We start from the raw sequence: 22,688 nt of genomic DNA, 5'->3' as shown, positions 1-22,688 counted from the left end.
CAATTTATCCCTCCCCCGCACTGTCCCTCCTGGTAACCACAAGTTTGTTTTCTACATCTGTGACTCTATTTCTGTTTTGCGAATAAGTTCATCTGCACCATTTTTTTTCCTTTTTTTAAAGATTTCACATATAAGCAATATCATATGATTTTTGTCTTTCTCTGTCTGACTTACTTCACTCAGTATGACAATCTCTAGGTCCATCCATGTTGCTGCGAATGGTATTATTTCATTCTTTTTTATGGCTGAGTAATATTCCATTGTATATACGTACCACATCCTCTTTATCCATTCCTCTGTCAATGGACATTTAGGTTGCTTCCATGTCCTATCTATTGTAAATAGTGCTGCAATGAACATTGGGGTGCATGTGGTTTTTGAATTATGGTTTTCTCCAGATATACGCCCGGGAGTGGGGTTGCTAGTTCATATGGTAGCTCTATTTTTAGTTTTTTTAAGGAACCTCCATACTGTTCTCCATAGTGGCTGTATCAATTTACATTCCGACTGACAGTGTAGGAGAGTTTTCTCCGTACCTTCTCCAGCATTTATTGTTTGTAGATTTTTTGATGATGGCCATTCTGACCGGTGTGAGCTGATACCTCATTGTATTTTTGATTTGCATTTCTCTAATAATTAGTGATGTTGAGCATCTTTTCATGTGCTTTTTGGCCATCTGTATTTTATTCCTAGATTTTCACCTAAGCAACTGGAAAGCTGATTGCCATCTTCTGAGATGGAGAAGCAGCCAATGGCCTAAGCTTGGATAGGAACGATCAGGAGTTTGGTTTAGGACATGTTGAGTTTGAGAGGTTGGTTTGGTATCCAAGTGGACATATCAAGTTGAGAGCTGAATTTTAATCTGGAGTTTGGGAGCTAGGTCTGGGCTAGAGACATAAATTTGGGCATTGCTGGCATGTAGATAGACGGTATTTAAAGAGATGCAGTGCAGCAGACAACTGCTCTTTTCCCAAGATTGATTTCACCTTGTTTTAGCCTAGGTCTAAGAAGTGGGGTTTTCCCTAATTTCTCTTCCCTCCATTCTTCCTTCTACCTCTGCTCTACCCCAATAACTCCATGATACCTCATAGGATAGAACCATCCATTCACATCTTAGGTCCCTTGTACTTTGCTGGTTTATTTTTCTGTCTCTACTCAGCTTTCCCAGTGCAGTGACTGCCACATGTTGTTGGGATTTTGGTCCAAGCCACAGAAGAAGACAGTGAAGCTAAGTGATGCAGGAAGTAAACTCATGACCTTAGATTCGGGAAACTGGTGCACCAGCCACTGAGAAACCAGAGATGGAGGATTTTTGCACAAGCATGAGCAGAGTATAAATCAACATCTCTGCCTTCAACAAAATCCGCATCGTAAGTGCAAGTTTATTTACTCTGTATATTCTGTGGGACAAATGCTTGGTATTTATTCAGAGAGGATACTGGAGAACCAGGAGAATTGTCTTTTGCTTTCAAGTAGTGTATACTTTAGAGGCGGAGGTCAATGCTTATTCATGAGAAACCATATCACGTACTCAGGAGAAAAGAAAGGGATGGATGGAGGGGTTGCTGAGAAATGAATTACTCTTATTTGACCATCACGTTCTAGAATAAATGTCAGGCCATCTGGAAAGTCTTCATTAATTCCTCATAAGAATGGTCAATAGATCCATGATCCTCCAGAGGATACTCCTATTATTTTATAAGATTTATTTTATTATTGCAAAAATAATGTACCTTCTTTGTAAAAAAATCATAAAATAAAAATAAACAAGAACAAAAACACAGAAAATTTCATGACCAGAGACGACTGTGAGATCACCTTTTGGGTATTTTTTTCTATGTATTTACTTATTTTACAAAAATGAGATCACACTGTGCTTCCTTGTCGCCTTTTCTCTCACTTGACAATAGAGCTGAAGAATTTTCCATGTCGTAAGCATTTGCCTACAACATCATTTGCATATCTGCCTATTATCGGTGTCATGACTATATTATGAAGGTGATGGTGGGCTTGGGGCTTGTTTCACTTTATTTTTCCTCAGCATCTAGGACAATGATGGGTAACAGGATGTTCTTACAATCACAGAATATTAGAGAGCTTAAAGCTCCCTCAGGCATCATCTAGTTAATTTCCTATTTTGCAGATGGAAAAGTTGGGACTCAATGTGTTAAATGGATTGGCAGTTCAGGTGGTCAGAAAGCTGCAGAACCAGAATCAAACCCAAGTGCCTGGACTCCAAGCATCACATCCTTTCACTACAAAGTTCAGACTCAGAGTAAACCCAACATCTGTGAAACAGACATGCAGTAAAAAGAAAAGGGTATACTTGGGCAGGAGAAGTTTGGGGAGGAAAGGTCTCTTGTGGTCCTTTTGGAACTTTCAGTTTTACTTCAAACCCTGAGATGTCAGAGGTTCATAGAAGGGTGAAGTTGCAGCATGAGGTACAGGGAAGAGGCAGCTTGAGGAAAGAAATTTAGGAGCTCAGGTTTGCAAAACCCACGATTGTGCAGTCACTCAGCTCCAGCCAACACCCTGAAGGATGCAACAAAGCACTAGGAAAGTGAATGGCCACCCAGAGTCTCAATTCTGGTTGCACACTATATCTGAAGGGCTCCCATCCCTCAGCACTGTCCTCTAGGAAGCCTAATAACATTTCAACTTTGCTCTTGGTCAGGAATGGTTTTTCAGTTTTGACTTTGACAAGCCAGAATGTTCCTGACTTCCCAGAATCACTCTCTAAGCCTCCTTGCTGTGGAGGGAGGAGAGTGGTGCTCAGAAAGCTTCAGAACATATTCAGCTGTGAGTGAAGAGCAAGGAATGCTGGGAGTTCCAGCCTGCTGTTGACATGACACCATCCTGCCAAATCCTCTTCATATTTCCACTGGTGTGATTGACCTGAAATGCACATGGGCTGCGCCACTTCTTCCCTAAAACCTTCCATGGCCTCAGGGTAAAGTTCACACCCCTTTGTGTAGCATTCAGGACCCTCTACCACCTGACATTTGCCCACCTCTGCCTCATCTCTGCCATTTTGTCTTCAGCAACACCAAACTTCCTATGGGTTCCTGTACAGAACCATCCTATTTTTTTCATCCAGTTCCTGCTTTCTGGAGTGTGCTTCCTCTTCTTTTATCCAGGGTTAATCTCACTTAGCTAGATTTTGTACCCTCTCTGTCTACTTAAGTAACTCTAAAATTCCGTAATCTGTGATAATGTCTGAAATATTCTTGGGAATTTTCAGTCAAATGATTGAACTTCATCCTAAGTCTTATACTCCCATCTGGGATCGGTGCTCTTTCACTCAGTGGCACATTCCAGATGAGATCAGGTGCGTTCAGGGTGGTCACAGAGTGGTGGCACATTCCAAATCACTGGACACCTGTGGGGAGCAACAACTTACCAGACTTAGAATCTAAACAGAACCCTATTGTTTATTTTTCCCAGCTGCAAATTATCTGGATGGCATAGACGGTTTTCTCTAGTCCTGCGCTTAGAATATTTACTTAAATACTGGCAGTGATAAAATTGTGGGAAAGAAATTGCACATTCATCAAAAGTAGGCAGCCTGATAGAAGTGCATAAACATGGTAGTCATCTCAAAGTTAAATTACCATATGTACATGGTTGGCTTGTCATTTATGTACTTATATATTTGTATACCCATCATCCTTAATCACTTACAAGAATGAATGTGTGCATTTAAGAACAAATGTTTGTGACATAAGCTAATGGCTAATTGAAAATTTCTTAGAGGAGAAAGCTAGAAGACAATACCAAAAAGGACAAAAGCTTTGTAGAAAGAACAACAATACTTGCTAATACCACACAGTTTAATTTTAGCTCAACCTAAAGGAAATTCCTGCTGAAATGCCTGAAAATTATTATTTTTAAAGCATGCAATACCTAGCAAAGAGAGACAGCTCATCTTGTCAGAAGGAACACTGAATTTAGCATCAGGAAACTTGAGGCCAACTCCTTGCATAGCCTTTTCTGGGTGTGTGATCATAAGAAATTCATGTAACTTCTTCAAGTCTATTTCCTCAAATTTAATCTGGAAATAATGCTGCAGCCTTGCTATTAGATTTGAAAAACACAAAATACATGAACTTACGTTGAGGTGCTAATTAAATCTCATTTGCATTAATATGTTATTTTTCTATTCCCATCTGTAACATAAAAATCAGGGTCATAGAATCCAAAAATACTACTGCTACTAACACAGTTACAACTGATGCTACTATTATAGCAACAATAACAACAACTACTATTACTAGCTGATATTTATTGAGAGTTCATTATACATCTACATTGTTTCGGCATTTTACATGAATTAATTATTTATGTCTCTTAAAACACCTAGGAAGTGGCTACTATTATTTTCTCCATTTTATGAGCAAGCAACTGGAGACCCAGAGAAGTTAAGGAACTTGCCTAAGATCACACAGTTAGTAACTGCAAGACTGGGATTTGAACCCAGGCTTAAACTCCAGAGTTCTAGCATTAAGAATTATACTTTCTTCCCTACCTAAAAATAATAGTAAAATTACCTTACCGTTGGATTGTTCTTCGTTCTTTCATAGAGATAATCTCATTTTATCCCTCCAGCAGTCCTTTGAAATAGAGGTTATTATCTTTTACAGACATGAAACTTGGGTCAAAAAGATTAGGGGAGGGCTTCCCTGGTGGCGCAGTGGTTGAGAGTCTGCCTGCCAATGCAGGGGACACGGGTTCGAGCCCTGGTCTGGGAAGATCCCACGTGCCACGGAGCAACTGGGCCCGTGAGCCACAAATACTGAGCTCTGTGCATCTGGAGCCTGTGCTCCGCAGCAAGAGAGGCCGCGACAGTGAGAGGCCCGCGCACCGCGATGAAGAGTAGCCCCCGCTTGCCGCAACTAGAGAGAGCCCTCGCGCAGAAACGAAGACCCAACACAGCCAAAAATAAATAAATGAATAAATAAATTAAAAAAAAAAAAAGATTAGGGGATTAGCCCGATGTCACCCTGCTCCAGAACAGTAAAATCAGATGGCTGTCCCACTATGGTGGGAACTAAGAACTTCTCCCATCCTGTTTCTGGCTCTATTCTGCTTTTGCAGGCGTGTCCCCCATTGAATATGCCTTCCACGAAGACCCCAGCTGAGTCCTGGTGTGTTTTTATTTGTTTTGAAAGCTCTCTCTTCTCTGTCATTCTTTCCGGCACTGCCTGCGACGCGTGAGACTACTTGTTTCTTCAAGCATCATATGGTTCTGCAGAGCTTAGACGGAGTTACAATGGACTTCCAGATCAGATGTCATTGGAATTTAAGGGAGTCATCCTGAGAGGAACACTCCAGGTGAAATGAACCTCTGAGGTCAAAGGTCACCTCCTCTCCAGACTCTGAGCTCACCACTTATCCACACTTCCTCTGAGGGAAACACAGTTTCCTCCTTAAATAGAGCCTCCACGATGTCATTGCCCTCTGCAAATTTTAAGCGTGCACTCTATTTTCTGTTGTCTGCAGTTCTGAATACTCCATGATCTGGCCTTGATTAACCTGCCTAAGCCTGCCAGCCTTTTGTCTCCCAGTTATGTCATCTTTCTCTGCGCTTCCTCAGAACCCTGCGCTTAGGATGTTCCTTCAATTAGAACCCTCTCTTTAAATGCTTGGCTTGGCTAACATGGTCTCAGCTTATATGTGACCTTCCTTGACTCCCTGAACCACTCCTCTGCTCTTCCATGTCATGTAATCTCTTTAAAAAAGGATGCTCTTCTCATTTCAGCATGTGTTACGTTGCCTTGAGATTGCCTGTTTAATTGTCCATCTCCTGAACTATGCAATGAGCTCTTTGGGGACAGTGGGTTTTGGTATCTCCTATAATGCCTGCACATAGTAGTTGCTCAATAAATAGCTGTTGATTAAATGCTTATTTCTCTTTCTGAAGTCACCAAATACTTTGAAAGGATCTCTTAGTGATGTCCTTGCCTTCTAGACTGTGAGTTTTCTGAAGACATTCTGCCTTATTCGGTGCTGCCTCTTCAGTGGCTGGCATGGAGGAGGCACTCAGTAAATGAGGAACTGACCAGAATTTCAGATCCTCTAATCCTGCCCATCAGCCTCTCCACAGCCTGCCCTGCCTTTTCTGAAATGCATTCCTCTCCACAATTGCTCCATCTTCCATTTTCCCTTTATTTTTAATGACTTCACTTGTGGTTTGATCTACATAATTTAGCATTTGCTTATACTATCTGCTCTCACTTTTCCTGTGTTTTATGTGTTCGTGTCCCTCCCCTGCTAATGAAAATAAGTGAAAGCATAAATGGGATAATAATTTTTTGTATTATTATAACTTTTACCCACCTTCTTCTTCATATTTCAAAAATTATATACTCATCAGTGGTAAATGCCCACATTTAATGAGCTTTTAAAATGTGCTACTTGTGAGTGCTTTTCAGACAGATTACGTCGATCTGCACAAGAACATGAGAAGTAGGCACGGGGGAAACTGAGTCTTAGTAAGGCTCTGTCTTATCCAGGTGGTGAATGACAGAAGCAGAATTTAAATACAGAGCCCATGCTTTCAACCATGTCTACCTCTGCACCATTGATAATTTAGAAAAGAAGGCGAACAATAAAAATAGTATTAAGAGCACCCATAGTTCCGATCCACTACTAGAGGCAGCTACTGCTACCATTTTTGTACATGGCTTTTTTGTCTCTGCCTATGGTAAACAGCCTCTAGCTTGACCCCCACCTCCAGCCATTCACTCCCTTGTGTACTCCCCTCCTGTTGAGTGAGGGCTAGATCTAGTAACTCACTTCTAATGAACAGAATAAAGCAGAAGCAATTGAACATAACTTCTGAGATGAGGTTATAAAAAGACTGCAGCTTTCATATTAAGTCTCCTTTTCTTCTTCTCTCTGAGATCGCTCATTTGGGGAGAAGCAAACTGCGTACTGTGAGCAGACCTATCGAGAAATCCCTGTGGTTGAGTAACTGGTGACTCTGATCCACAGCCAGCAAAGGCCTGAGGCCTGCCAATAGCCAGATGGGTGAGTTTTGAAGCAACTCCTCTCCCGTCGAGCTTGATGATGGCTGCCCCATCAACACACGAATTCTGGCTTTTGTGTGTGAGAAAGAGCGAGCAGAGGCAGCCAGCTCAGCTGCGCTTGGTGCCCTGACCCAGCGGCTGTGGGATAAACAAATGTTTGCTGGCTTAAAGTGGTAATTTGGGGGGTATTTTGTATATATTGCAATAGGTAAATAATACACTGTCCTATAGACATTTATCTAAATATGGTTGATCATCTATGTTTTACTATTTATCACAGGTCAATATTTAATTTATTGAGTGAAACAAGCTGATAAACCTTGCTAACAGGCTGTAAAATTCTTTTTTTTTTTTTAAATTGTGAAATATAGCCACATACAGAAAGTACGCAAGGTATCCACGTGCACCTGAAAGAATCATACACAAGCACCCTGGTCCCAATTTCAGTGTATTTTATATTTTAAATAAAATAAATCTGCAAGGTATATGTAAAATCAGTCACGATATCATCTCCAAAGAGAATATAAAAGAGAAGAGAAGATAAAAGGCAAGCTAATAGAGGGTACCATTTCAGGATGGTTTAGGAATCAGGGTCTCTGAATCTTTCTTTTGTAAAATCTTTCTTATGCACTTTTCTTTAACTGTCTAAAGAGGAAAAGCTTAACTTTGTCCTCGGGAAGAAGTCTAGGGATTGTGCCATAGTGGAGCGTATATAATATGTGGGACAGAGTGGGGCCTCTGTACAAAATTGATAAAGGAATGAGTGGACTTGGAATTAAGAACATGGATTTGAGCTCCTTTTCAGCTGATTGGAAGTGAGTGATGTCATCACTTAACATATATGAGATTTAGTTTCCTCATCTTTAAAATGGGGACATGCTCATGAAGTTGTGAGGTTTAAAAAAGATAGCATTGTCTATATGAGGCCCGTTTACAGTGTGCTCAGCATATATAGCAAACCCACAATACATCAATTACTCTTGAGTAATAATTCTGATTTCAGAACACCATCAAATATTGATTTATTACTATATAAGACTTAAGTAAACATATTTAGTTTATTTTATTATTATAATATTTTTTGGCCACACTGTGCAGCATGCAGGACCTTAGTCCCGTGCCCCTGAAGTGGAAGCACAGAGTCGTAACCACTGGACTGCCAGGGAATTCCCAACATATGTATTTTAAAATATCACAACTTTATTTCTTATTAAATGATAAATGTTCATAATGAAATAATTTTAAAGAATATTTTTTTTAAGTATGAAGAAGAAATCAGCAAATCACTTCAGAATTCCACCAGCAAGAAATAACCAACATTAACTCTGGTGGACATCATTCCAAACATCCCTGTGCATATATGGATGGGTTGGAAGAACGGAAGGCTAGTTAGGTAGATAAAAAGCTAGCTAACTAGTTAGAGATCATAATGCTTTTTAAAATAAAAACGTTGTGTAATTACACTTGATTGTAACTAAAGAAAAATGAACTGAAGTGAAACTGAAGAAACTGCTGAAATTTAGATCATGTTTCTTTTTTCCTCCATTGCCAGTGATAGTATTTCCTCAAATATCTCTCTAAGTAGGGTTAAGTAAAAACTTGATGAGATCAAATGTTTCATTTTTCTCTTTTAATATACATCTTCCAATTTTTCAGGCAATACTAATTAAAAATAACCTCCTACTGTAAAAGATAAAGTGTTTTTTGAGAGACCTCCACACTGTTTTCCACAGTGGCTGCACTAACTTACACTCCCACTGACAGTGTACGAGTGTTTCCTTTTCTCCACATTCTCACCAACATTTGCTATGTGTGTTCATTTTGATGATAGCCATTTGACAGGTGTGAGGTGACATTTTATTGTGGTTTCTGTTTGCATTTGCCGGATGATTATTGATGTTGAGCATTTCTTCATGTGCCTCTTGGCCATCTGCATTCCCTCTTTGGAAAAATGTCTATTCAAGTCTTCTGCCCATTTTTTAATCGGGTTGTTTGTGTTTTTTTATGTTGAGTTGTACGAGCTGTTTATGTATTTTGGACAATAACCCCTTATCAGTCATATTACTTGCAAATATTTTCTCCCTGGCAATTCCACTCCTGAGTATATATCTGAAAAAGCCCAAAAATGCTAATTCAAAAAGATGCGTGTACCCCAATGTTCATAGCAGCACTATTTACAATTGCCAAGAAATGGAAGCAACCCAAGTGTCCATAACAGATGAATGGATAAAGAAGATGTGAGATATACATTCACACACACACACACACACACACACACACACACACACACACACACTGGAATACTACTCAGCAATAAAAAAGAATGAAATTTTGCCATTTGCAGCCACATGGATGGACTTGGAGGGCATTATGCTAAGTGAAAAGTCAGACAGAGAAAGACAAATACTGTATAATATCACTTATGTGGAATCTAAAAAATACAACAAACTAGTGAATATAACAAAAAAGAAGCAGACTCACAGACATTGAGAACAAACTAGTGGTTACCAGTGGGGAGAGGGAAAGGGGTGGGGTAATAGAGGGGTAATGAATTAAAAGGTACAAACTATTATGTATAAAAGAAGCTTCAAGGATATGTTGTACGACACAGGGAATATAGCTAATATTTTCTAGTAACTATAAATGGAGTATAACCTTTAAACATTATGAATCACTGTATTATACACTTGTAACTTCTATAATATTGTACATCAATTATACTTCAATAAAATAGAAAAAGATAAGTGATTCATCCTCTGACTTTCTCCCACCTCCTTTCTTTAGTCCTGAGTTTTGTTACTTTTACAATTTTAAAGTTAAAATGATTGATAACACATTGTGTTCACCAATCAAAAATTTTGCTGTTGTGCTGTTGTTTAACCTTATTTAAATGAATGTGATCCCCATAACTAGTTCTTTGAACTATAACTTCTTCACTCTAGAGGTGTGTGTTTTAATAAATTCATCTTGCGATTGGATTAGTCTTCCAGTATATTTTGCAAGAGGGCTCATATAGTTTCTGAGTTCTTTCCTGTTTCAGAATGTCTTCAGTTTTAATATTCTTGAGTTACATTTGCCTTTAGTCAGGGCTTTGGGACATAAATCTGATTTCTTCTCGAAGAATGTTGCTGTGGTGAAGTCTGAGGCCAGCTGGATCCCACCTCACTCCCTTTTTATCTGTCTGGATAAAGTCTTCCTCTGTAGATAATGTTGATCAGGATAAGTTCAGTGCCTCCTTGTAAATTGTACTGTTTTTTTCTAGTATATTAATTTCTTATGATTTGCAGATTTAGTATTTTTCTAGTATCACAAATATATATGAAATGACATCTCTGAAACACTCTCCCATTTGTTAGTTGCTCTCCTTAAAAAATATAAATGATTCTTTATGTGGGCCAACTTTGAAGTCTATTTATCATCATCTGTAACTGATTTGTTCATTTATCTTTTTCCTTTGCATTCACTGTGAGGTGCTAAAGCCTTTTCTTTTTGTCATTGTTTGAATTTTTAGTTGTGCCTAGTCTGTTCTCCACGGTTTACATTTATTTGTTTGATCCATAAGGATGCTGCTTTGACCTGCAATTGTTTCCTTAACCTGGTAATCTGCCTTTTCAACCCAGCATATTGCTTCATCATCTTGTTTTTGAGTCTTGTATAAATGACTCCATACTGAGTTTTTTATTGTTCTTTTGCAGATTGTCTTTCCTTTCCCTTTTGTGTTCTAGAATGCTTGCATAGTTGAAATGCCATTTTCTTCCCTTTTTTCTCACGCTTAACATGGAGAGCTCTGCCCAGATCTTCTCTTTGCTCTGATCCAATGTGGAAAGATACTATTATTCCTTTTTGGCTTTGTCTTTGATCAGGTGGTCTTGCCTTGTTACTTTTAGTTAAATTGATCAGGCTGAATGTTTCTTTCTGAACACTCTTCTGGAATCAGAGGATGCAGGGCATGGGCTGAGAGCTTGGCTGAAGCTTCTGGTTGACCTGACATGGGTTTTCTTCTAGGGTCCCACAAAGTATCCTGTTCTGGGGCCTTCCACCGGCCATTTAGGTGTGTCTCCTGTTCATCCCACCATCTCAGCATGAAGCCACAGAAAAAGCTGGTCCCCAGTGGCTCTTCCTGTTTCTGTTGAGTCCTCTGTGCCTCACCAGTATTTTATTTTCATTGCAAGTGTGATAACTCTTGTTTAGTGTTATTTGTCATATCGTGTTACGCCCCTGCCCAAAATCCTCCCAAGGCTCCCGTCTCACTCACTCAAAGCCATAGTCCTCCAGTTTTTACTGGGCCGTCAGCGTGATGCCCCCGGTACCCCCATCCCAACCCTTGGCTCCCTGGGCTTAAGCCACACTGGCTTCCTTGCTGAGCTTCAAGTGTGCCAGGCCCACATCTTCCTTAAGAAGCTCCCAGCAGTGGTTCTCCCTGCCTAGAACCCTCTTTCCCAGAGAGCCTCATGGCTTCACCTTAGATTCCTCAAAGCTTGGCTCGGATGTCAGGATTTCAATGGGATCTTTCCTAAAGGTGCTTTTGTGTACAGCAGGTAACTGGGAATTCCATCCCCCTTCTCTAAGAACAGACCCTGGCTCTGGGGCTCCAGTTCAGCCACCTTGCCCAGGAAGAAGCATGCGGGCCTCTAAGTGAGAAAGCGCTTCTGGAGGTTGTATGACTGGCTATGAGAAAAGGGACTTCACCGACCCAGCCTGGGGCACTCAGCAGAGTAGTGGAGAGCCCTCCACTGGGACAGCCTACAGAGGCTGAGATGTTGAGTGAAAACTAAACTTGCAGTTTGAAAGATTCTGTGAAGAAAATTTACAAAATAAAATAAACGAATCCAAACTGAACTAAAATTTTGTCACCTTTTTTCTCTTGCTCTGCCAAGTTTTCACCCAGACTGTGTAGAGGAGACAAGGACAGGCCCCCACGGACTTCAGTTTTGGGCTTATACATATTTTTGACCCTTTGAATGAATAGCTGCTTGGAAATGGAAAAAGATTGAAGTAAACTACCTGCTGACTTCCGGTTCCAAATGATAGCTGTCTGGTGGGTCCGGAAGCTAAGCCGTTCGGCTCTTCTTGTGAAAACCGTAGATGAGATGGAACGCTAAGACTGAATGTACAGCCTGATGACAGAAGCTAGAATGGTTCACGGTCATCATGGGGTAGATGGATCTGGACTGAGGATCAGCTACCTCGACTCCAGCATATGGCATGCTCTTGCTTTCCTTCATGAGAAAATTCCCCTTCTCAGGAGTTGTCCTTGAAAATAGTATTATCTCCCCCTCTTCTCCCATTTCTCCCAGTCCAGCCAGATGCTGGGAATCACAGGAAAGCCTGAACAGAAAATAAATAGGGAGAGACTGAAGCAGTGTGGGGAGGAAAGTGACCCTGCGGAAGCTGTGAAGTAGCTGACAAGGCATGAAGTCTCTGGTGGCTTCTACCTGGCAGGAGCTGGGCTGGTCCCATCCTGCATTGTCTCTGAGAAGCAGAGGCTGGGCTGAGATCTGAGCAAGAGGGAAGCATATTCAATGCACGGCATCCCAGGGGAGAACCAGCTGTTAAGCAAGGAGCGCACTAAAATCTGTGAGCAGAAATTGCGAACTGGAGAAGAGAATTTGACCCTTAGGGCATGCATGGAGCAAATCACTCTTCCTGGCTTTAACAAACACTGACAAACCAACCTTGTCCTGTCCAAGGATGAGTAAAACAAACAATATCATTATCAATACAAAGAAGGGGACAATGAAAAATCTTGCCCCCCAAAAAGGTGGGCGGGAGGAATAAGGTAGAGAAATACTGAGAACAATTTATCACAGAATCCAGATGGTCATTTCAGAAAACTGTATGGTACTCCCACATACTGCATGAAGGTCTCTCTGAAATGGAAGCAGAATGTCTGGAGGAAAGATCTAGAGGGGAAAAAGGCAAAGCAATTAGATGGAGGAATCATGATGGGAGACAGCAAGAAAAATATATGTGCTCAATGGGCAGTATCGCCATTTCCTGCTGTGTGAAGGTTTACCACGGGTGTGGAGGACATATCTGAGAAAGTCCCTCAGAATTTAGGGAAAAGGAGACAAAGGGTTGAAAGGACGAGAGTAACAATAAGTGAGATTTCAGAAATGTTGGCCAGAAAATGTAGAGCTGTGTGACACCAGTTAGCATTGCTGAGCTAAAGGCGCAGAAGGCTCATGGGAGGCAGGAACAAGTAGCCCTGATTCAAGAAAACCCCAAAATAAGAGCCTCAAATCTATGGAGCCTGGCGTGAGAGGATTAGCCTCCCGAGATAAATACAAAATCCCGTAAATATGCAGAGGTGAAACAATGGGGTTGTTTCACATTAATAAAAATTAACCTAGCCTTCGTCTTCTTTCCAGCACACTAAATGACAGAAGATAATTTGGTAGCATCTATAGAGTTTCAAGAAGCAAAGGATGTGATCCAGGAATGTTCCATATATGTTCCAGTGAACATTCACGTGTGCAGTGAATGGGATGATATCACTGGATGTGCAAAGGAGACAAAATATATTATCTGCAGTCCCTCCTTGAAAAACTTCTTTAAGACACATTTGCAAACTGAGTAATGAAACACAAGAGCTCAGAATTAGATGGTCACCATATAGAAGGACTCACAGTGAGCAGTGATAACAATTAAAGAAGAGATAAACTTCAATGTCACCATTATGGTTATAAAAAGGAATTAAAGCCTGAAGTTCATTCAGGATGCAGAATGCTTATAATATATAAAATAATAGTGTCATAACTATGAGCTGGATCCCAAAACTTCAAAGAATTATTAAAAAAGACTGGGAAGTACATGAGATGGTGTGTGGAAAAGAAAAGTAAAGTGCTGAACTTATTGTCTTACAGAGGACCTGTGATTTCATCCTTGTAATGTGTTTATAGATTTTAGTTTTCTTTAGGTGTACGTGTATCTTCTATTTTTCCTAACTCAGATAAGTATTTACTTGATTCATAAAGAAACGGTAGAAGATAAAGAAGCTAACAAAAAATTAAATTCCCTGAGACGAATGTGACCTGAAATTTTGAATATCTACATGGGCTCTAGTCTCAAAGGAGCCCTCTCTTTTTTTTCATGTCTTTGGGAAAATGATACAGAGAGAGCTTAGGGTGGAAGCGGAACCCTACTGTGGCTAATGTCACTGACAATGTTGAGATCTGGCTGTCCCACGTTTTCCTGGGATGAAGGGGGAAGGAGGGGAAGGACAAGGGATGAGCTCAAGCTTTTCCATAGTCTTGCAAAGCTGTAAGGATGTTTCAACCTCCGTGTGACCCAGGGACACTCCATGGAGCTCAGGATTCACTTATAGTAGAAGAATGAGGGTCTCACTCTTTTCTCTGGAGGAGAGCAGTGGCTGTGTGACCTCAGAAATATTATTTTTACCTTTCTTGATCTTTGCTTCCTCATCTGGAAAGCGGGGGCAATAGGTTTCTCTCAGAGGTCCCTTAGAGGATTTCAACACATTAGGTACATAACGCATCTAATGTAGCAAGGGAAAGTGTAGGTGTTTAATTGATGCATACCTTTACCTTCCCAGCACTTCAACATTTCTGTCAATCTAAACTTTGAGGGAAAGATGGGCAGTCAGTGGGCTGGTGATCTGGAGAGTTCTGATGTGTCTCTGGGAGGGTTAGGAGGGGGCTACCAGGGAGATGGAGGACAAGGTCAAGGTGGAGAGGCTAGGATCTCACTCTGTGCCTTGCACTGACGGCCACCGTAGTTGACAGTTTCTTTCTCTTGACACAACTCCAAACTGCCTATGAAACATGTTCTGAGAGAAATCCTCCCCCACTTACATTTCCAATGAGGAAGGTATTGCTGTTTGATGCATTAATTATCATTCCTAAATCTTTTCCTCTAGAAGGAAGTTGTTTGCAGTTATCCATTTTGAACACAGAATGGTGAGAAACTCAGGCTATTTATAGCTACCTATTCTTTTGGTTGCAAAAGACGAGGGCTTCTTGGGAAGATGGTACTTCCCTAATTCAGGCTCTTGCAGCCTAGAAAGGGAAACTCCTTTGATGAATCATTAACCAAGCCCAGGCCTTGGCCAACCTTGGTCTTTCAAAACCTGGTCTCTGGTACTGTATTCTCTAGGAAGTCTTCCTGAATCTCCCCCAAAGCTGGGTTATTTAATATCAACCCCACCTAGTTCCCTGATTCCTTCTACATTCTCCTCTGCATGGGAGAAGCTAGCCTGGAAGCACATTCCCTAGAATTTTGCCGGCAGGGGTTAGGGTTAGATTCTGCTAAGGAGAGGTGCTGGGATGGTGTTTTGAAGGCCGAGAAGGAGAAGTTCTTATCTGCTGCAGCAGCTGTCAAAGAGTAGGTGTCAGTACGTGCGGGATGTTGCCAATGGCTTCCTCCCAGTCATTTTCTTGAGAATTCACCACTTCAGCACTACTGCCTGGATTGCGGGGGTAGCAGCTTCCTGGATTCCAGCCCTTGAAGATTTCCCTACTGACATGACTCTAACCCGTACCACAACTGTTCAAACTTTTAATTCCCTGTACTAAGTCGCTTTCTTCTTGAAATACCCAGAAAGCCTCCCATCTTCCATTTCAAGCTTAGAAACACCAGACCGAGCTAAGCACTCTCTTCTTGGCAGTTCTTTAGCACCTTTGACACAAATCAACAGCTCGGAGGTTGAGTCCACGGACTGTGGAGTAACGCAGAAACGTTCACAGCATCTTCAGCTGCCGAGACAAGCCAAAGGCTCTTAAAAAACCCCAAAAAACCTAATTGGGCAAAGAACTTGTCAAAGAATAGATACATGTATATGTATAACTGAATCACTTTGTTGTACACCTGAAACTAACACAATATTGTTCATCAACTATACTCCAATATAAAATAAAAAGTTAAAAAATATATATATATTCATGATAGAAAAGACATTCAGATGTTTCCCTCTCTTCATGTTAACCAAATAAAAAAATTTTAATTTGTTAAAAAAAAAAATGTGAGGGTGGGACTTCCCTGGCGGTCCAGTGGTTAAGACTGCGCTTCCACCGCAGGGGGCACAGGTTCATCCCTGGTCAGGAAACTAAGATCCCGCAAGCCCCATGGTGTGACCAAAAAAATATTTTTAAAAATGTGAGGGCAAATCAAGAGCCTCCGCAGCTAACGCTGGCATGGAAGTTTTCAGCAGTATTTGTAGAATTAACAGAGTACCATGAATATGGAATGGGGACCTAAACCCGTGAAATCAATAGTAGTAAGTTCACAGACCCCGGTGAGTCATTTCAGTATCACAGGGTTAACCACTCAGATACACTGTGACTCTTCGTGATTGGCCTCTTAGAATGTTGGTTTTTTCTGTGTTTAGGATACAACAAATTTATCTACCAGTGGAAAACCAATAAGTTTCCCAACCGCCTGCCACTTGACAACCACATTACTCTGGTTTTGCAGAACTTGACACCACTCACTAGCATAAAGAAAGGTGGAAGGAATTTGGTGAAAGATGATCCCTAGTCTGCTTTAGAATATGAGGTCCTCCTTCTTTCAGCTGTTCTTGCCATTTTACACCACTTCATCTTGGAGATCTGGGGAGGAAAATGACAGGCGTCAATCAGCCTCAGATAAAATACCACATACACCCTAAAGCAGGGGCAGGCAAACTTTTTCCGCCTCCAGTTGGATTCTAAGACCTTCAACCTTCTTTGTAGACGCTCACTCAGGCAATGTATTTTTCTGCTCAGAATTACGGTTCTGACTCCCTACTCCTGCCATCCACGCACGTTAATGGAGGAAGACCCCCTGTTTCCGGTTATTCAGGCCCCTTGTAAGCCCCTCACTCACAAAGGCTGAGCACCTGAGCATATGGGCCTAATTTGAGGAGTGCACAAAGCCTGCCTGTTTGGTACCTGCAGAAGCCATGGTGAACGCTGTTCCTCTGCAGACAACTGATTCCTTTCCTTGTATTCCAGCTTCCACTCTCCCTCACTGCTTTTCTCTCGTTATGGGGGTATTTTTCAAGAACCTTAACTACAGGTACATTTTTAGCTGTATAGTTCGTTAGTGTTAAGTGTATTCACATTGTTCTGTAACTAATCTCCAGAACTCTTTTCATCTTGCAAAACTGAAACTCTGAACCCATTATACAATAACTCTCTATGCCCCCTCCTCCCAGGCTCTGGCAACTACCATTCTACTTTCTGTTTCTGTGTATTTGACTATTTTCGATGCCTCGTATAAGTGGAATCATAAAGCATTTGTCTTTTTGTGACTGGCTTATTTCACTTAGCATAATATCCTCAAGGTTCATCCACGTTGTATCAGGATGTCTTCTTTCTTAAGGCTGAGTAATATTCTAGTGCAGGTATAGACCACTTCATCCACGGATGGACACTAGGGCTGCTTCTACCTTTGAGCTATTGTGAACAGTGCTGCTATGAGATATACAAATATCTCTTTGAGATCCTGCTTTCAATTCTCTTGGGTATATACCCAAAAGTGGAATTGTTCACAACAGCTTTGCAATGAGCCACAACCTGTCACAGAAGTGTTTATTTCAATGATGTTCATGAAAGCTGAACTTTAGAATTGGTTGGCCATTAGAAAAAAAAGTGGGACATCAAAAGCACAGGCAACAAGAGGAAAAATAGGGAAAGCCATTTTTTGAATGCCTGCAATAGAAGAGTTTGGCCTCTGATGACTAGGTGCACAAGATATGCTCTTCAGGGCACAGTTAGGGTGTGAGTGATGTCTACCTTTATAAGGTCAAAACTAGATTATTGTCCAGAGCCTCCATGAAGATGGACAGCATGTTGATGGCAATGTTTTCATCCTTTAGGGCCAACACATCTGGTCTCAAATATAAGAAGAAATTATTGCAGCAACAATATATAGTTTCCAGATGTAAAGATCAAAAAATTTATAATTGCATTTTTATATTTCTGAGGAATCCCTATACTGTTTCTCACAGCAGCTGCACCATTTTACATTCCCACCAACAGTTCCAATTTCTCTACATTTCCAGTTTCCTCACTTTTTATTTTCTGGTGTGTGTGTGTGTGTGTGTTTGTGTTTGAATAGTAGCCATGGTTCTCCATTTCTCATAATTAAAAAAATGGAATCACACAATTTGGGAAACTGCATTTTTCCCTTTAATATCATGAGCATATTTTAAAGTCAACAAATATTCATTTATAATAGAATTTCCGACGTCTGTGTAGTTTTCTGCTCCATCACTTGCTTACTGTGCAACCCTGGCCAAGTTCCTCAACCTCTCTCTGCCTCAGTTGTAAAATGGCATAATGAACACTTTAAGAGACCTTAGGAGAATGTTGTGAGGATTAAATGAGAAGAACCTATAATGGCATGTTGTCAGCAATCAATACATGTTAGCTATGATTATCAATACTTTTATTATTGTTTGCCTACTGCATTGGTGGATGTAAGTAATTTTTTATCGACCTTCAGGTTGCTTCCGGTTTTTCACTTACATGGACATTAGCAACATAGTTGCAGTCATTTCTTTCTTTAAAAACCATCCAAACAGGTCCCTCTTTTCAGGGATTAGTTGACTGAAGGAGGAACTCCAGCCCAGCTGAGACCCAGCCTCTATTCTTGGCTTTCTCAGAACAGCTTTTGGTCACGTAGAGCAGGCCTCCTTACCCCTTCCAGAAATACATTGCTCTGGCCGTGGTTTTTAAACAAGCCCTCTCATAATTCATTGCCAAGGTATCTCACCTGCAGATCTGTGGACCTGAAGTTTTTCTGGGGGCTCGGCATAATGATGCATGGCCTGGAGAAAGCTTAGTCAAATATTTACACGGAGGAATGTGGCATTTCCTACCCTGGTGCTCTGATTACCATCAGAGTCTTATCTTTCCCCATAAAAGGAAGTGTGGACATGTATTAAGTTGTCAACACGAGAAAAATATAAGGTCCGGAATAGAGGGCCTGGGAGACCTCTGCATGTTCTTCTATGTAATAACATCTGAGGGTAAGAAGGAGATTCAGCTGGAAGCGGGGGTTGTGGTGTTGGGGGGTTTGTGAGGTGGGAAATCTATGAGGTCAGGTATAATTTGGTGGGTCTGCCTTCTCATTCAACTCAGGGGGTTTTGAGTGGTCAGAAGGGAAGATGAGAACACCCATTGTTCTCACCAAAGGGAAGGAAATGCTAATGGCCAAGACTGACCCCCATCTGAAGCATCTCAGTGAAAGACACACACATCAGAGAAGCCTCCTTCTCTGAAACGAAGCCGAGTATTACGTGGGGAGAGTGTGAGTTTAGAGGCCAGGCAGAACTGGGTCGAAATTCTGCCTCTGACGCTCTAAACCTCCATTACTGAGCAAGTCACAAAACCCTTCTGAGCCCCTATCTTCTTGTCTATAAGCTACAGACAGCATGCCCTAACATACAGGTTTCACAAAACGATTAAATGAGATGATACGTCTGAAGTTCCGGTGTGATGGTTTGCTATAGGAGATAAAGAGTGACCACACCAAGTCGATAAATTCCCAGCTAAATGCAGAGAAACTGGGTGGTTTCGAATTTGGGGCACTCTGTAACATGGACAAACACCAGACTTTTATTAGCTTTTTTCTTAATACTGAAAATAGGACTTCTGGGAGTTGAAAGACTCCAAGTTGGAAAGTATCAATCTAGACCAACATCATCACACACGAGCCTCACTATGAAATACTCATCTTAGCCGGAACTTAAAGACATCATCCCAACACCCCCAGCATAATTCCTTCATCCATCCAGTCATTCCACCAGCACTTACTGAGGGTTTACTGTGCTCCGGAAGCTGCTGCGGGCACTGAGAATCTCAAGTTAGAGGAGACTCAGTCCTTGCCTCTTGGATGACCCTAGTCTAGTGGAGGAGAGAAAACTCTAAGTCAACTGTCTCATGTCATAAACTGACAATGTGAGCAACACACATAGTTATAGAGGCGTCCCCAGGGGCAGCAGACAATGAGGTTTTAGAATTGGAAGGACATTTAGAAGCCGACCAGTCCAAACCTCACTGATGTGTGGACTCTGCCTCCATGGTCTCCCAGCTTTGTTTTCATCATCTCTAATTTCAAGGGTTTCACGGCCCACTTGCACTCCCAGCCCCAGGCAGCCTTTGGGCGGCTCTGACAGTTAGAAAGGTTTTCCTTAGGTTGAGTCAGTATTTGTCTCCTGGAAACCGTCACACAGCTCTATGGAGTTAATCCCGTTCTTTCGCCTGACAACCCTTCAGGTACTGGAAGTCAGCTCACGGGCGACAGGCAAGTAGGGATAATTTTAGCCTCGCATTGCACAGGGGAATACTGGGCAGTCCGGGGACGCATCTGACTTCAAGAAGGGACTCTATTCGACACTGAAGACATGGTAGGCATGTCTCACTTTGGATTTATTTGGATTTTAACCACTAGCCTTAATAATTCCACTGGACTTTATAAAGCACTTTAGTATACATTATTCCGCAGTGACCTCACATTGACCTGGTGAGACGGTTCGGCATGATTTATTATTTCCTCTTTGTTCATAAATAAAACAAGACTCTGAGAGGTGGTGTGCTCAAGGTCACACAGATAACATCTGGTTGAATTGGTCTTCTCCCTTCCATACAAGTAGTCCTGCATCCATTTAGTCCTTCCCATAATCTACCTGTGGTCTCCCCCTAGATTTATCTTAAAATATTGATTATATTGTATTGCTCCCTTTATCAAAAATCCTCAGCAATTCCTCTTACATTCCAGGGTTAACTTCCAAGCCCTTAGAATGACATTCAAGGCTCTCAAAATTGTTGACTTGCTTGGAGTTTCAGGGATAGCGGGATGGGTGGATGAAATACCAATAAACATTATCACTACAGTGATAGTTCAGCAAGAAATATATACAAAGGGTATCTTGAGAACACAGAGGAGCAAGGTGAAGGTCACAGGGGGATTCCAGGAGTTAGGGATGCCTGGGATGGACTTTAAATACATGCATACCAGTAGAAGGTTAACAGGAGCAAAGAGGCCTTGGAGGAGAGAAACAGCCTGGTGGCTGTACGCAGGACACCATACAGAATGTGCTGGACAGGTAGGTACAAGGCTGGACTCAGAGAAGGATTAGGCTATATGGGAGGCAGGGCCGCTTCCTGTCAGCTGTCAGGTTAGAGGCTTTGGACGTTATCCTGCAAACTTCGATGTGCCAAATAGGATTGAAGCAGGCCAGTGTCCACTGCATTTGGTGGCCCCGGCTAGGAGGGTGGACTGGAGTCCGAAGTCGATGAGATGGACGGGAGCCAGTCTGGCTAGAGATGAAGTAAGGAAACTGTTGCCATGAATCAGGGGAGTAAAGATAAAGGGCAGTGGAGGTAATCACAGGAAAAGGAAGGATTTTCACATATTTTAGGAGAGAAAAGCAAACAAATCCGATGACGGGGTGCTTGTGGAGATAAGGAGAGGGAGAAGCCAGGCTGCTAATACGCTCTCAGGAGCCTCCAGGTTGGGAGGAACATAATGGCGCTACTCACTGCTATTGCCACAGCTGCCCCAGCCTTCAAGGAAGTGCTGCAGGAAGGAGGTGTGTAGTACCTACTTGTAGGTGCGCTAATTTACTTAGGCTAGTAACAAAGAGCTCCCTCTCATCTTGGTGGGGTGGCCAAGACGACTGGCCAGTCACTTATGCCCGTTCCCTCTCCTCCCCCAGGTATCCTGCGGGTCTTGATTTCCTACGGTTAGGTGTGGCCATGCAACAGGGCCCTGATAGTCAAGCCTGAATGATGTGTGGGCAGTACTCCTTCACATTTTATCCTTTCTGCCAACTTGAGGCAGAAGAACCTGATGGAGACTTGAGAGGGAATGAAGGTCCCTGGACTGTGTGCAGAAGAGATCTGGCCATCCGCCAAGAACACCCATTTTAGACATGAGTGAACAGAAAGTAAATTCCTCTCATGTTTGAGCCATTGTGCATAGAATTTCTTTGTTACAGCGGTTAGTCCCACGTAACCAACGCACCTTTCCTGTTTCCTACCTCACGTGGGTAGGAAAGAAGGGGGCTTCAGTACATAGCTATTTGTGCCGGTCACTGCACTCAGTAGATTTCTGTATATCACCCCCTTTAATCCTGTAAGTGCTCGGAGATGTTTGAACGCTCCAGTTTTGCAGAAGAAAGGAAAAAATCCCTGAAATGTATTGCTTTTGCTCAAGGTTATACCGTGTTCCCTTAGAGACATCCGTGAGGCTGTGCAAAACAGATTTTTTTCACTGTTTTTGAATTTTGTTTTCTTTTTCAGCTTTATCGAGATGCAATTGACATATAACATTGTGTAAGTTTAAGGTGCACAACGCGATGACTCACTCTGTGTGTATATTGTGAAGTGATTACTACAATAAGATTACCTCAAATCGTTACCTTTTTTGGTGTGCGTGGTGAGAACTTTCAAGATCTACTCTCTTCCAACTTCCAAGTAAGCAACACAGTATTGTTAACTATAGTCATCACACTGCATATTACATCCTAAGAACTTATTCATCTCATAACTGGAACTTTGTACCCTTTGAACACCTACAGTTTCTTAGGAAATTCGTTGTCTCTATGTTTCCTACCACACTTAGAAAGTAGGATCATGATCAAGAAGAATAGAAGGTGGAAGAGGAACAGAGGGAGAAAAAAAGTTCATCATTTGAACCCTTCGTTTGTTTAGG

At 41.6% G+C, this 22,688-nt stretch overlaps 1 long non-coding RNA gene across 10 annotated transcripts in view; it reads left to right on the top strand.

The window, feature by feature from the left end:
- The window catches only part of LOC307176410, a 397,378-nt gene that overhangs the window by 348,886 nt on the left and 25,804 nt on the right, over positions 1 to 22,688 (top strand). For 9 of the 10 annotated variants that reach the window (XR_013824735.1, XR_013824736.1, XR_013824737.1 and 6 more), the window contains 4 exons: positions 1,160 to 1,370; positions 5,095 to 5,331; positions 6,903 to 7,029; positions 22,277 to 22,450. This is a non-coding gene — a long non-coding RNA (uncharacterized lncRNA). The remainder of the gene's footprint in view (positions 1 to 1,159; positions 1,371 to 5,094; positions 5,332 to 6,902; positions 7,030 to 22,276; positions 22,451 to 22,688) is intronic. The other variant, XR_013824738.1, reaches the window with a different exon arrangement.

This window comes from Stenella coeruleoalba (genome assembly GCF_951394435.1).
Source record: "Stenella coeruleoalba genome assembly, chromosome: 17".
Classification (NCBI taxonomy): domain Eukaryota; kingdom Metazoa; phylum Chordata; class Mammalia; order Artiodactyla; family Delphinidae; genus Stenella; species Stenella coeruleoalba.
This window is presented reverse-complemented; position numbering and strand designations above follow the sequence as displayed.